Genomic DNA, 14,307 nt, shown 5'->3' on the forward strand with positions numbered 1-14,307 from the left:
GTGTGGGGAAATGTGTATTGTGCGTGTGGGGAAGTGTGTATTGTGTGTGGGGGAGTGTGTATTGTGTGTGGGGGAGTGTGTATTGTGTGTGGGGAAGTGTGTTTTGTGTGTGGGAGAGTGTATATTGAGCATGTGGGGGAGTGTATATTGTGCATGTGGGGGAGTGTGTATTGTGCGTGTGGGGAAGTGTGTCTTGTGCGTGTGGGGAAGTGTGTATTGTGTGTGCGGGAGTGTGTATTGTGTGTGGGTGAGTGTGTATTGTGTGTGGGGGAGTGTGTATTTTGTGTGGGTGAGTGTGTATTGTGTGTGGGGGAGTGTGTATTATGATTGTGGGGGAGTGTATATTGTGCGTGTGCGGGATTGTGTATTTGTTGTGGGGGAGTGTGTTTTATGTGTGGGGGAGTGTGTATTGTGCCTGTGCGGGAGTGTGTATTGTGTGTGAGGGAGTGTGTATTGTGTGTGGGGGAGTGTGTATTGTGTGTGTGGGGGAGTGTGTATTGTGTGTGTGGGGGAGTGTGTTTTGTGTGTGGGGGAGTGTGTATTGTGCCTGTGCGGGAGCGTGTATTGTGTGTGGGGGAGTGTGTATTGTGCGTGTGCGGGAGTGTGTATTGTGTGTGTGGGGGAGTGTGTTTTGTGCCTGTGTAGGAGTGTGTATTGTGCCTGTGCGGGAGTGACTTTTGTGCGTGGGGGAGTGTGTATTGTGCATGTGTGGGAGTGTGTATTGTGTCTGGGTGAGTGTGTAGTGTGTGGGGGAGTGTGTATTGTGTGTGGGGGAGTGTGTGTTGTGATTGTGGGGGAGTGTGTATTGTGCGTGTGCGGGATTGTGTATTTGTTGTGGGGGAGTGTGTTTTGTGTGTGGGGGAGTGTGTATTGTGCCTGTGCGGGAGTGTGTATTGTGTGTGGGGGAGTGCGTATTGTGCGTGTGCGGGAGTGTGTTTTGTGTGTGGGGGAGTGTGTATTGTGTGTGTGGGAGTGTGTATTGTGTGTGTGGGGGAGTGTGTATTGTGTGTGTGGGGGAGTCTGTTTTGTGTGTGGGGGAGTGTGTATTGTGTGTGGGGAAGTGTGTTTTGTGTGTGGGGGAGTGTATATAGTGCATGTGGGGGGTGTGTATTGTGCGTGTGGGTAAGTGTGTATTGTGCGTGTGGGGAAGTGTTTATTGTGTGTGGGGGTGTGTATTGTGCGTGTGTGGGAGTGTGTCTTGTGTGTGTGTGGGAGTGTGTATTGTGTGTGGGGGAATGTGTATTGTGCCTGTGCAGGAGTGTGTATTGTGTGTGGGGGAGTGTGTAATGTGCGTGTGCGGGAGTGTGTTTTGTGTGTGGGGAAGTGTGTATTGTGTGTGTGGGGGAGTCTGTTTTGTGTGTGTGGGGGAGTCTGTTTTGTGTGTGGGGAAGTGTGTTTTGTGTGTGGGGGAGTGTATATTGTGCATGTGGTGGGGTGTGTATTGTGCGTGTGCGGGATTCTGTATTTGTTGTGGGGGAGTGTGTTTTGTGTGTGGGGGAGTGTGTATTGTGCCTGTGCAGGAGTGTGTATTGTGTGTGGGGAAATGTGTGTTGTGCTTGTGCGGGAGTGTGTTTTGTGTGTGGGGGAGTGTGTATTGTGTGTGGGGGAGTGTGTATTGTGTGTGTGGGGGAGTGTGTAGTGTGTGTGTGGGGGAGTGTGTTTTGTGTGTGGGGGAGTGTGTATTGTGCCTGTGCGGGAGCGTGTATTGTGCGTATGTGGGAGTGTGTATTGTGTGTGGGGGAGTGTGTATTGTGTGTGGGGGAGTGTGTATTGTGCGTGTGGGGGAGTGTGTATTGTGCGTGTGGGAGTGTGTATTGTGTGTGGGGGAGTGTGTATTGTGTGTGGGGGAGTGAGTATTGTGCGTGTGGGGGTGTGTGTATTGTGCGTGGGGGAGTGTGTATTGTGTGTGGGGGAGTGTGTATTGTGTGTGTGGGGGAGTGTGTAGTGTGTGTGTGGGGGAGTGTGTTTTGTGTGTGGGGGAGTGTGTATTGTGCCTGTGCGGGAGCGTGTATTGTGCGTATGTGGGAGTGTGTATTGTGTGTGGGGGAGTGTGTATTGTGTGTGGGGGAGTGTGTATTGTGTGTGGGGAAGTGTGTATTGTGTGTGTGGGGGAGTGTGTATTGTGTGTGTGGGGGAGTGTGTTTTGTGCCTGTGTAGGAGTGTGTATTGTGCCTGTGCGGGAGTGACTTTTGTGCGTGGGGGAGTGTGTATTGTGCATGTGTGGGAGTGTGTATTGTGTCTGGGTCAGTGTGTAGTGTGTGGGGGAGTGTGTATTGTGTGTGGGGGAGTGTGTGTTGTGATTGTGGGGGAGTGTGTATTGTGCGTGTGCGGGATTGTGTATTTGTTGTGGGGGAGTGTGTTTTGTGTGTGGGGGAGTGTGTATTGTGCCTGTGCGGGAGTGTGTATTGTGTGTGGGGGAGTGCGTATTGTGCGTGTGCGGGAGTGTGTTTTGTGTGTGGGGGAGTGTGAATTGTGTGTGTGGGGGAGTCTGTTTTGTGTGTGGGGGAGTGTGTATTGTGTGTGGGGAAGTGTGTTTTGTGTGTGGGGGAGTGTATATAGTGCATGTGGGGGGTGTGTATTGTACGTGTGGGTAAGTGTGTATTGTGCGTGTGGGGAAGTGTTTATTGTGTGTGGGGGTGTGTATTGTGCGTGTGTGGGAGTGTGTCTTGTGTGTGTGGGAGTGTGTATTGTGTGTGGGGGAATGTGTATTGTGCCTGTGCGGGAGTGTGTATTGTGTGTGGGGGAATGTGTATTGTGCGTGTGCGGGAGTGTGTTTTGTGTGTGGGGGAGTGTGTATTGTGTGTGGGGGAGTGAGTATTGTGCGTGTGGGGGTGTGTGTATTGTGCGTGGGGGAGTGTGTATTGTGCGTATGTGGGAGTGTGTATTGTGTCTGGGGGAGTGTGTAGTGTGTGAGGGAGTGTGTATTGTGTGTGGGGGAGTGTGTATTGTGATTGTGGGGGAGTGTGTATTGTGCGTGTGCGGGATTGTGTATTTGTTGTGGGGGAGTGTGTTTTGTGTGTGGGGGAGTGTGTATTGTGCCTGTGCAGGAGTGTGTATTGTGTGTGGGGGAGTGTGTATTATGTGTGGGGGAGTGTGTATTGTGTGCGGGGGAGTGTATATTGTGTGTGGGAGAGTGTGTATTGTGTGTTGGGGAGTGTGTATTGTGTGTACGGGAGTATGTATTGTGTGTGCGGGAGTGTGCATTGTGCGTGTGGGGGAGTGTGTATTGTGCGTGTGGGGGTGTGTGTATTGTGCCTGTGGGAGTGTGTATTGTGTGTGGGGGAGTGTGTATTGTGTGTGGGGGAGTGTGTATTGTGTGTGAGGGAGTGTGTATTGTGCGTGTGGGGGTGTGTGTATTGTGTGTGGTTGAGTGTGTATTGTGTGTGGGGGAGTGTGTATTGTGCGTGTGCGCGATTCTGTATTTGTTGTGGGGGAGTGTGTTTTGTGTGTGGGGGAGTGTGTATTGGGCCTGTGTGGGAGTGTGTATTGTGTGTGGGGGAGTGTGTATTGTGTGTGTGGGGGAGTGTGTATTGTGTGTGTGGGGGAGTCTGTTTTGTGTGTGGGGGAGTGTGTATTGTGCATGTGGGGGGTGTGTATTGTGCGTGTGTGGGAGTGTGTCTTGTGTGTGGGGGAGTGTGTATTGTGATTGTGGGGGAATATGTATTGTGCGTGTGCGGGATTCTGTATTTGTTGTGGGGGAGTGTGTTTTGTGTGTGGGGGAGTGTGTATTGTGCCTGTGCGGGAGTGTGTATTGTGTGTGGGGGAGTGTGTATTGTGCGTGTGCGGGAGTGTGTTTTGTGTGTGGGGGAGTGTGTATTTTGTGTGGGGGAGTGTGTATTGTGATTGTGGGGGAGTGTGTATTGTGCGTGTGCGGGATTGTGTATTTGTTGTGTGGGAGTGTGTTTTGTGTGTGGGGGAGTGTGTATTGTGCCTTTGCGGGAGTGTGTCTTGTGTGTGGGGGAGTGTGTATTGTGCCTGTGCAGGAGTGTGTATTGTGTGTGGGGGAGTGTGTATTGTGTGTGTGCGCGGGAGTGTATTTTGTGTGTGGGGGAGTGTGTATTGTGTGTGGGGGAGTGTGTATTCTGTGTGTGGGGGAGTGTGTCTTTTGTGTGTGGGGGAGTCTGTTTTGTGTGTGTGGGGGAGTCTGTTTTGTGTGTGGGGAAGTGTGTTTTGTGTGTGGGGGAGTGTATATTGTGCATGTGGTGGGGTGTGTATTGTGCGTGTGGGGAAGTGTTTATTGTGTGTGGGGGTGTGTATTGTGCGTGTGTGGGAGTGTATCTTGTGTGTGTGGGAGTGTGTATTGTGTGTGGGGGAGTGTGTATTGTGATTGTGGGGGAGTGTGTATTGTGCGTGTGCGGGATTCTGTATTTGTTGTGGGGGAGTGTGTTTTGTGTGTGGGGGAGTGTGTATTGTGCCTGTGCGGGAGTGTGTATTGTGTGTGGGTGAATGTGTATTGTGCGTGTGCGGGAGTGTGTTTTGTGTGTGGGGGAGTGTGTATTGTGTGTGGGGGAGTGTGTATTGTGTGTGTGGGGGTGTGTGGAGTGTGTGTGTGGGGGAGTGTGTTTTGTGTGTGGGGGAGTGTGTATTGTGCCTGTGCGGGAGCGTGTTTTGTGCGTGGGGGAGTGTGTATTGTGCATATGTGGGAGTGTGTATTGTGTCTGCGGGAGTGTGTAGTGTGTGAGGGAGTGTGTATTGTGTGTGGGGGAGTGTGTATTGTGATTGTGGGGGAGTGTGTATTGTGCATATGCGGGATTGTGTATTTGTTGTGGGGGAGTGTGTTTTGTGTGTGGGGGAGTGTGTATTGTGCCTGTGCGGGAGTGTGTATTGGAGTGTGTATTGTGCATGTGTGGGAATGTGGTTTGTGTGTGGGGGAGTGTGTATTGTGTGTGGGGGAGTGTGTATTGTGTGTGTGGGGGAGTGTGTATTGTGTGTGTGGGGGAGTGTGTTTTGTGTGTGGGGGAGTGTGTATTGTGCCTGTGCGGGAGCGTGTTTTGTGCGTGGGGGAGTGTGTATTGTGCTTGTGCAGGAGTCTGTATTGTGCATGTGCGGGAGTGTGTATTGTGTGTGAGGGAGTGTGTATTGTGTGCGCATGAGTGTGTATTGTGTGTGCACGCGCGGGAGTGTGTATTGTGTGTGGAGAAGTGTGTATTGTGCGTGTGGGGAAGTGTGTACTGTGCGTGTGGGGAAGTGTGTATTGTGTGTGAGGGAGTGTGTATTGTGTGCGTGGGAATGTGTATTGTGCACGTGGGGGAGTGTGTATTGTGTGCTGGGGAGTGCATATTGTGCATGTGGGGGAGTGTGTATTGTGCATGTGGGGGAGTGTGTATTGTGCGTGTGGGGAAATGTGTATTGTGCGTGTGGGGAAGTGTGTATTGTGTGTGGGGGAGTGTGTATTGTGTGTGGGGGAGTGTGTATTGTGTGTGGGGAAGTGTGTTTTGTGTGTGGGAGAGTGTATATTGAGCATGTGGGGGAGTGTATATTGTGCATGTGGGGGAGTGTGTATTGTGCGTGTGGGGAAGTGTGTCTTGTGCGTGTGGGGAAGTGTGTATTGTGTGTGCGGGAGTGTGTATTGTGTGTGGGTGAGTGTGTATTGTGTGTGGGGGAGTGTGTATTTTGTGTGGGTGAGTGTGTATTGTGTGTGGGGGAGTGTGTATTATGATTGTGGGGGAGTGTATATTGTGCGTGTGCGGGATTGTGTATTTGTTGTGGGGGAGTGTGTTTTATGTGTGGGGGAGTGTGTATTGTGCCTGTGCGGGAGTGTGTATTGTGTGTGAGGGAGTGTGTATTGTGTGTGGGGGAGTGTGTATTGTGTGTGTGGGGGAGTGTGTATTGTGTGTGTGGGGGAGTGTGTTTTGTGTGTGGGGGAGTGTGTATTGTGCCTGTGCGGGAGCGTGTATTGTGTGTGGGGGAGTGTGTATTGTGCGTGTGCGGGAGTGTGTATTGTGTGTGTGGGGGAGTGTGTTTTGTGCCTGTGTAGGAGTGTGTATTGTGCCTGTGCGGGAGTGACTTTTGTGCGTGGGGGAGTGTGTATTGTGCATGTGTGGGAGTGTGTATTGTGTCTGGGTGAGTGTGTAGTGTGTGGGGGAGTGTGTATTGTGTGTGGGGGAGTGTGTGTTGTGATTGTGGGGGAGTGTGTATTGTGCGTGTGCGGGATTGTGTATTTGTTGTGGGGGAGTGTGTTTTGTGTGTGGGGGAGTGTGTATTGTGCCTGTGCGGGAGTGTGTATTGTGTGTGGGGGAGTGCGTATTGTGCGTGTGCGGGAGTGTGTTTTGTGTGTGGGGGAGTGTGTATTGTGTGTGTGGGAGTGTGTATTGTGTGTGTGGGGGAGTGTGTATTGTGTGTGTGGGGGAGTCTGTTTTGTGTGTGGGGGAGTGTGTATTGTGTGTGGGGAAGTGTGTTTTGTGTGTGGGGGAGTGTATATAGTGCATGTGGGGGGTGTGTATTGTGCGTGTGGGTAAGTGTGTATTGTGCGTGTGGGGAAGTGTTTATTGTGTGTGGGGGTGTGTATTGTGCGTGTGTGGGAGTGTGTCTTGTGTGTGTGTGGGAGTGTGTATTGTGTGTGGGGGAATGTGTATTGTGCCTGTGCAGGAGTGTGTATTGTGTGTGGGGGAGTGTGTAATGTGCGTGTGCGGGAGTGTGTTTTGTGTGTGGGGAAGTGTGTATTGTGTGTGTGGGGGAGTCTGTTTTGTGTGTGTGGGGGAGTCTGTTTTGTGTGTGGGGAAGTGTGTTTTGTGTGTGGGGGAGTGTATATTGTGCATGTGGTGGGGTGTGTATTGTGCGTGTGCGGGATTCTGTATTTGTTGTGGGGGAGTGTGTTTTGTGTGTGGGGGAGTGTGTATTGTGCCTGTGCAGGAGTGTGTATTGTGTGTGGGGAAATGTGTGTTGTGCTTGTGCGGGAGTGTGTTTTGTGTGTGGGGGAGTGTGTATTGTGTGTGGGGGAGTGTGTATTGTGTGTGTGGGGGAGTGTGTAGTGTGTGTGTGGGGGAGTGTGTTTTGTGTGTGGGGGAGTGTGTATTGTGCCTGTGCGGGAGCGTGTATTGTGCGTATGTGGGAGTGTGTATTGTGTGTGGGGGAGTGTGTATTGTGTGTGGGGGAGTGTGTATTGTGCGTGTGGGGGAGTGTGTATTGTGCGTGTGGGAGTGTGTATTGTGTGTGGGGGAGTGTGTATTGTGTGTGGGGGAGTGAGTATTGTGCGTGTGGGGGTGTGTGTATTGTGCGTGGGGGAGTGTGTATTGTGTGTGGGGGAGTGTGTATTGTGTGTGTGGGGGAGTGTGTAGTGTGTGTGTGGGGGAGTGTGTTTTGTGTGTGGGGGAGTGTGTATTGTGCCTGTGCGGGAGCGTGTATTGTGCGTATGTGGGAGTGTGTATTGTGTGTGGGGGAGTGTGTATTGTGTGTGGGGGAGTGTGTATTGTGTGTGGGGAAGTGTGTATTGTGTGTGTGGGGGAGTGTGTATTGTGTGTGTGGGGGAGTGTGTTTTGTGCCTGTGTAGGAGTGTGTATTGTGCCTGTGCGGGAGTGACTTTTGTGCGTGGGGGAGTGTGTATTGTGCATGTGTGGGAGTGTGTATTGTGTCTGGGTCAGTGTGTAGTGTGTGGGGGAGTGTGTATTGTGTGTGGGGGAGTGTGTGTTGTGATTGTGGGGGAGTGTGTATTGTGCGTGTGCGGGATTGTGTATTTGTTGTGGGGGAGTGTGTTTTGTGTGTGGGGGAGTGTGTATTGTGCCTGTGCGGGAGTGTGTATTGTGTGTGGGGGAGTGCGTATTGTGCGTGTGCGGGAGTGTGTTTTGTGTGTGGGGGAGTGTGTATTGTGTGTGTGGGAGTGTGTATTGTGTGTGTGGGGGAGTGTGTATTGTGTGTGTGGGGGAGTCTGTTTTGTGTGTGGGGGAGTGTGTATTGTGTGTGGGGAAGTGTGTTTTGTGTGTGGGGGAGTGTATATAGTGCATGTGGGGGGTGTGTATAGTGCGTGTGGGTAAGTGTGTATTGTGCGTGTGGGGAAGTGTTTATTGTGTGTGGGGGTGTGTATTGTGCGTGTGTGGGAGTGTGTCTTGTGTGTGTGGGAGTGTGTATTGTGTGTGGGGGAATGTGTATTGTGCCTGTGCGGGAGTGTGTATTGTGTATGGGGGAATGTGTATTGTGCGTGTGCGGGAGTGTTTTTTGTGTGTGGGGGAGTGTGTATTGTGTGTGGGGGAGTGTGTATTCTGTGTGTGGGGGAGTGTGTATTGTGTGTGTGGGGGAGTCTGTTTTGTGTGTGTGGGGGAGTCTGTTTTGTGTGTGGGGAAGTGTGTTTTGTGTGTGGGGGAGTGTATATTGTGCATGTGGTGGGGTGTGTATTGTGCGTGTGCGGGATTCTGTATTTGTTGTGGGGGAGTGTGTTTTGTGTGTGGGGGAGTGTGTATTGTGCCTGTGCAGGAGTGTGTATTGTGTGTGGGGGAATGTGTGTTGTGCTTGTGCGGGAGTGTGTTTTGTGTGTGGGGGAGTGTGTATTGTGTGTGGGGGAGTGTGTATTGTGTGTGTGGGGGAGTGTGTAGTGTGTGTGTGGGGGAGTGTGTTTTGTGTGTGGGAGAGTGTGTATTGTGCCTGTGTGGGAGCGTGTATTGTGCGTATGTGGGAGTGTGTATTGTGCGTGGGGGATAGTGTATTGTGCGTGTGGGAGTGTGTATTGTGTGTGGGGGAGTGTGTATTGTGCGTGTGGGGGAGTGTGTATTGTGCGTGTGGGAGTGTGTATTGTGTGTGGGGGAGTGTGTATTGTGTGTGGGGGAGTGAGTATTGTGCGTGTGGGGGTGTGTGTATTGTGCGTGGGGGAGTGTGTATTGTGCGTATGTGGGAGTGTGTATTGTGTCTGGGGGAGTGTGTAGTGTGTGAGGGAGTGTGTATTGTGTGTGGGGGAGTGTGTATTGTGATTGTGGGGGAGTGTGTATTGTGCGTGTGCGGGATTGTGTATTTGTTGTGGGGGAGTGTGTTTTGTGTGTGGGGGAGTGTGTATTGTGCCTGTGCAGGAGTGTGTATTGTGTGTGGGGGAGTGTGTATTATGTGTGGGGGAGTGTGTATTGTGTGCGGGGGAGTGTATATTGTGTGTGGGAGAGTGTGTATTGTGTGTTGGGGAGTGTGTATTGTGTGTACGGGAGTATGTATTGTGTGTGCGGGAGTGTGCATTGTGCGTGTGGGGGAGTGTGTATTGTGCGTGTGGGGGAGTGTGTATTGTGCCTGTGGGAGTGTGTATTGTGTGTGGGGGAGTGTGTATTGTGTGTGGGGGAGTGTGGATTGTGTGTGGGGGAGTGTGTATTGTGCGTGTGCGCGATTCTGTATTTGTTGTGGGGGAGTGTGTTTTGTGTGTGGGGGAGTGTGTATTGGGCCTGTGTGGGAGTGTGTATTGTGTGTGGGGGAGTGTGTATTGTGTGTGTGGGGGAGTCTGTTTTGTGTGTGGGGGAGTGTGTATTGTGCATGTGGGGGGTGTGTATTGTGCGTGTGTGGGAGTGTGTCTTGTGTGTGGGGGAGTGTGTATTGTGATTGTGGGGGAATATGTATTGTGCGTGTGCGGGATTCAGTATTTGTTGTGGGGGAGTGTGTTTTGTGTGTGGGGGAGTGTGTATTGTGCCTGTGCGGGAGTGTGTATTGTGTGTGGGGGAGTGTGTATTGTGCGTGTGCGGGAGTGTGTTTTGTGTGTGGGGGAGTGTGTATTTTGTGTGGGGGAGTGTGTATTGTGATTGTGGGGGAGTGTGTATTGTGCGTGTGCGGGATTGTGTATTTGTTGTGCGGGAGTGTGTTTTGTGTGTGGGGGAGTGTGTATTGTGCCTTTGCGGGAGTGTGTCTTGTGTGTGGGGGAGTGTGTATTGTGCCTGTGCAGGAGTGTGTATTGTGTGTGGGGGAGTGTGTATTGTGTGTGTGCGCGGGAGTGTATTTTGTGTGTGGGGGAGTGTGTATTGTGTGTGGGGGAGTGTGTATTCTGTGTGTGGGGGAGTGTGTCTTTTGTGTGTGGGGGAGTCTGTTTTGTGTGTGTGGGGGAGTCTGTTTTATGTGTGGGGAAGTGTGTTTTGTGTGTGGGGGAGTGTATATTGTGCATGTGGTGGGGTGTGTATTGTGCGTGTGGGGAAGTGTTTATTGTGTGTGGGGGTGTGTATTGTGCGTGTGTGGGAGTGTGTCTTGTGTGTGTGGGAGTGTGTATTGTGTGTGGGGGAGTGTGTATTGTGATTGTGGGGGAGTGTGTATTGTGCGTGTGCGGGATTCTGTATTTGTTGTGGGGGAGTGTGTTTTGTGTGTGGGGGAGTGTGTATTGTGCCTGTGCGGGAGTGTGTATTGTGTGTGGGTGAATGTGTATTGTGCGTGTGCGGGAGTGTGTTTTGTGTGTGGGGGAGTGTGTATTGTGTGTGGGGGAGTGTGTATTGTGTGTGTGGGGGTGTGTGGAGTGTGTGTGTAGGGGAGTGTGTTTTGTGTGTGGGGGAGTGTGTATTGTGCCTGTGCAGGAGCGTGTTTTGTGCGTGGGGGAGTGTGTATTGTGCGTGGGGGAGTGTGTATTGTGCGTGTGGGAGTGTGTATTGTGTGTGGGGGAGTGTGTATTGTGCGTGTGGGGGAGTGTGTATTGTGCGTGTGGGAGTGTGTATTGTGTGTGGGGGAGTGTGTATTGTGTGTGGGGGAGTGAGTATTGTGCGTGTGGGGGTGTGTGTATTGTGCGTGGGGGAGTGTGTATTGTGCGTATGTGGGAGTGTGTATTGTGTCTGGGGGAGTGTGTAGTGTGTGAGGGAGTGTGTATTGTGTGTGGGGGAGTGTGTATTGTGATTGTGGGGGAGTGTGTATTGTGCGTGTGCGGGATTGTGTATTTGTTGTGGGGGAGTGTGTTTTGTGTGTGGGGGAGTGTGTATTGTGCCTGTGCAGGAGTGTGTATTGTGTGTGGGGGAGTGTGTATTATGTGTGGGGGAGTGTGTATTGTGTGCGGGGGAGTGTATATTGTGTGTGGGAGAGTGTGTATTGTGTGTTGGGGAGTGTGTATTGTGTGTACGGGAGTATGTATTGTGTGTGCGGGAGTGTGCATTGTGCGTGTGGGGGAGTGTGTATTGTGCGTGTGGGGGAGTGTGTATTGTGCCTGTGGGAGTGTGTATTGTGTGTGGGGGAGTGTGTATTGTGTGTGGGGGAGTGTGTATTGTGTGTGGGGGAGTGTGTATTGTGCGTGTGGATGTGTGTGTATTGTGTGTGGTTGAGTGTGTATTGTGTGTGGGGGAGTGTGTATTGTGCGTGTGCGCGATTCTGTATTTGTTGTGGGGGAGTGTGTTTTGTGTGTGGGGGAGTGTGTATTGGGCCTGTGTGGGAGTGTGTATTGTGTGTGGGGGAGTGTGTATTGTGTGTGTGGGGGAGTCTGTTTTGTGTGTGGGGGAGTGTGTATTGTGCATGTGGGGGGTGTGTATTGTGCGTGTGTGGGAGTGTGTCTTGTGTGTGGGGGAGTGTGTATTGTGATTGTGGGGGAATATGTATTGTGCGTGTGCGGGATTCAGTATTTGTTGTGGGGGAGTGTGTTTTGTGTGTGGGGGAGTGTGTATTGTGCCTGTGCGGGAGTGTGTATTGTGTGTGGGGGAGTGTGTATTGTGCGTGTGCGGGAGTGTGTTTTGTGTGTGGGGGAGTGTGTATTTTGTGTGGGGGAGTGTGTATTGTGATTGTGGGGGAGTGTGTATTGTGCGTGTGCGGGATTGTGTATTTGTTGTGCGGGAGTGTGTTTTGTGTGTGGGGGAGTGTGTATTGTGCCTTTGCGGGAGTGTGTCTTGTGTGTGGGGGAGTGTGTATTGTGCCTGTGCAGGAGTGTGTATTGTGTGTGGGGGAGTGTGTATTGTGTGTGTGCGCGGGAGTGTATTTTGTGTGTGGGGGAGTGTGTATTGTGTGTGGGGGAGTGTGTATTCTGTGTGTGGGGGAGTGTGTCTTTTGTGTGTGGGGGAGTCTGTTTTGTGTGTGTGGGGGAGTCTGTTTTATGTGTGGGGAAGTGTGTTTTGTGTGTGGGGGAGTGTATATTGTGCATGTGGTGGGGTGTGTATTGTGCGTGTGGGGAAGTGTTTATTGTGTGTGGGGGTGTGTATTGTGCGTGTGTGGGAGTGTGTCTTGTGTGTGTGGGAGTGTGTATTGTGTGTGGGGGAGTGTGTATTGTGATTGTGGGGGAGTGTGTATTGTGCGTGTGCGGGATTCTGTATTTGTTGTGGGGGAGTGTGTTTTGTGTGTGGGGGAGTGTGTATTGTGCCTGTGCGGGAGTGTGTATTGTGTGTGGGTGAATGTGTATTGTGCGTGTGCGGGAGTGTGTTTTGTGTGTGGGGGAGTGTGTATTGTGTGTGGGGGAGTGTGTATTGTGTGTGTGGGGGTGTGTGGAGTGTGTGTGTAGGGGAGTGTGTTTTGTGTGTGGGGGAGTGTGTATTGTGCCTGTGCAGGAGCGTGTTTTGTGCGTGGGGGAGTGTGTATTGTGCATATGTGGGAGTGTGTATTGTGTCTGGGGGAGTGTGTAGTGTGTGAGGGAGTGTGTATTGTGTGTGGGGGAGTGTGTATTGTGATTGTGGGGGAGTGTGTATTGTGCATATGCGGGATTGTGTATTTGTTGTGGGGGAGTGTGTTTTGTGTGTGGGGGAGTGTGTATTGTGCCTGTGCGGGAGTGTGTATTGGAGTGTGTATTGTGCATGTGTGGGAATGTGGTTTGTGTGTGGGGGAGTGTGTATTGTGTGTGTGGGGGAGTGTGTATTGTGTGTGTGGGGGAGTGTGTTTTGTGTGTGGGGGAGTGTGTATTGTGCCTGTGCGGGAGCGTGTTTTGTGCGTGGGGGAGTGTGTATTGTGCTTGTGCAGGAGTCTGTATTGTGTGTGGGGGAGTGTGTATTGTGCATGTGCGGGAGTGTGTATTGTGTGTGAGGGAGTGTGTATTGTGTGCGCATGAGTGTGTATTGTGTGTGCACGCGCGGGAGTGTGTATTGTGTGTGGAGAAGTGTGTATTGTGCGTGTGGGGAAGTGTGTACTGTGCGTGTGGGGAAGTGTGTATTGTGTGTGAGGGAGTGTGTATTGTGTGCGTGGGAATGTGTATTGTGCACGTGGGGGAGTGTGTATTGTGTGCTGGGGAGTGCATATTGTGCATGTGGGGGAGTGTGTATTGTGCATGTGGGGGAGTGTGTATTGTGCGTGTGGGGAAATGTGTATTGTGCGTGTGGGGAAGTGTGTATTGTGTGTGGGGGAGTGTGTATTGTGTGTGGGGGAGTGTGTATTGTGTGTGGGGAAGTGTGTTTTGTGTGTGGGAGAGTGTATATTGAGCATGTGGGGGAGTGTATATTGTGCATGTGGGGGAGTGTGTATTGTGCGTGTGGGGAAGTGTGTCTTGTGCGTGTGGGGAAGTGTGTATTGTGTGTGCGGGAGTGTGTATTGTGTGTGGGTGAGTGTGTATTGTGTGTGGGGGAGTGTGTATTTTGTGTGGGTGAGTGTGTATTGTGTGTGGGGGAGTGTGTATTATGATTGTGGGGGAGTGTATATTGTGCGTGTGCGGGATTGTGTATTTGTTGTGGGGGAGTGTGTTTTATGTGTGGGGGAGTGTGTATTGTGCCTGTGCGGGAGTGTGTATTGTGTGTGAGGGAGTGTGTATTGTGTGTGGGGGAGTGTGTATTGTGTGTGTGGGGGAGTGTGTATTGTGTGTGTGGGGGAGTGTGTTTTGTGTGTGGGGGAGTGTGTATTGTGCCTGTGCGGGAGCGTGTATTGTGTGTGGGGGAGTGTGTATTGTGCGTGTGCGGGAGTGTGTATTGTGTGTGGGGGAGTGTGTATTGTGTGTGGGGGAGTGTGTATTGTGATTGTGGGGGAGTGTGTATTGTGCGTGTGCGGGATTCTGTATTTGTTGTGGGGGAGTGTGTTTTGTGTGTGGGGGAGTGTGTATTGTGCCTGTGTGGGAGTGTGTATTGTGTGTGGGTGAATGTGTATTGTGCGTGTGCGGGATTGTGTTTTGTGTGTGGGGGAGTGTGTATTGTGTGTGGGGGAGTGTGTATTGTGTGTGAGGGAGTGTGTATTGTGTGCGCATGAGTGTGTATTGTGTGTGCACGCGCGGGAGTGTGTATTGTGTGTGGAGAAGTGTGTATTGTGCGTGTGGGGAAGTGTGTACTGTGCGTGTGGGGAAGTGTGTATTGTGTGTGGGGGAGTGTGTATTGTGTGTGTGGGGGAGTGTGTATTGTGTGTGTGGGGGAGTGTGTTTTGTGTGTGGGGGAGTGTGTATTGTGCCTGTGCGGGAGCGTGTATTGTGTGTGGGGGAGTGTGTATTGTGCGTGTGCGGGAGTGTGTATTGTGTGTGGGGGAGTGTGTATTGTGTGTGGGGGAGTGTGT

The sequence above is a fragment of the Pristiophorus japonicus genome, chromosome 9 (genome assembly GCF_044704955.1).
Source record: "Pristiophorus japonicus isolate sPriJap1 chromosome 9, sPriJap1.hap1, whole genome shotgun sequence".
Classification (NCBI taxonomy): domain Eukaryota; kingdom Metazoa; phylum Chordata; class Chondrichthyes; family Pristiophoridae; genus Pristiophorus; species Pristiophorus japonicus.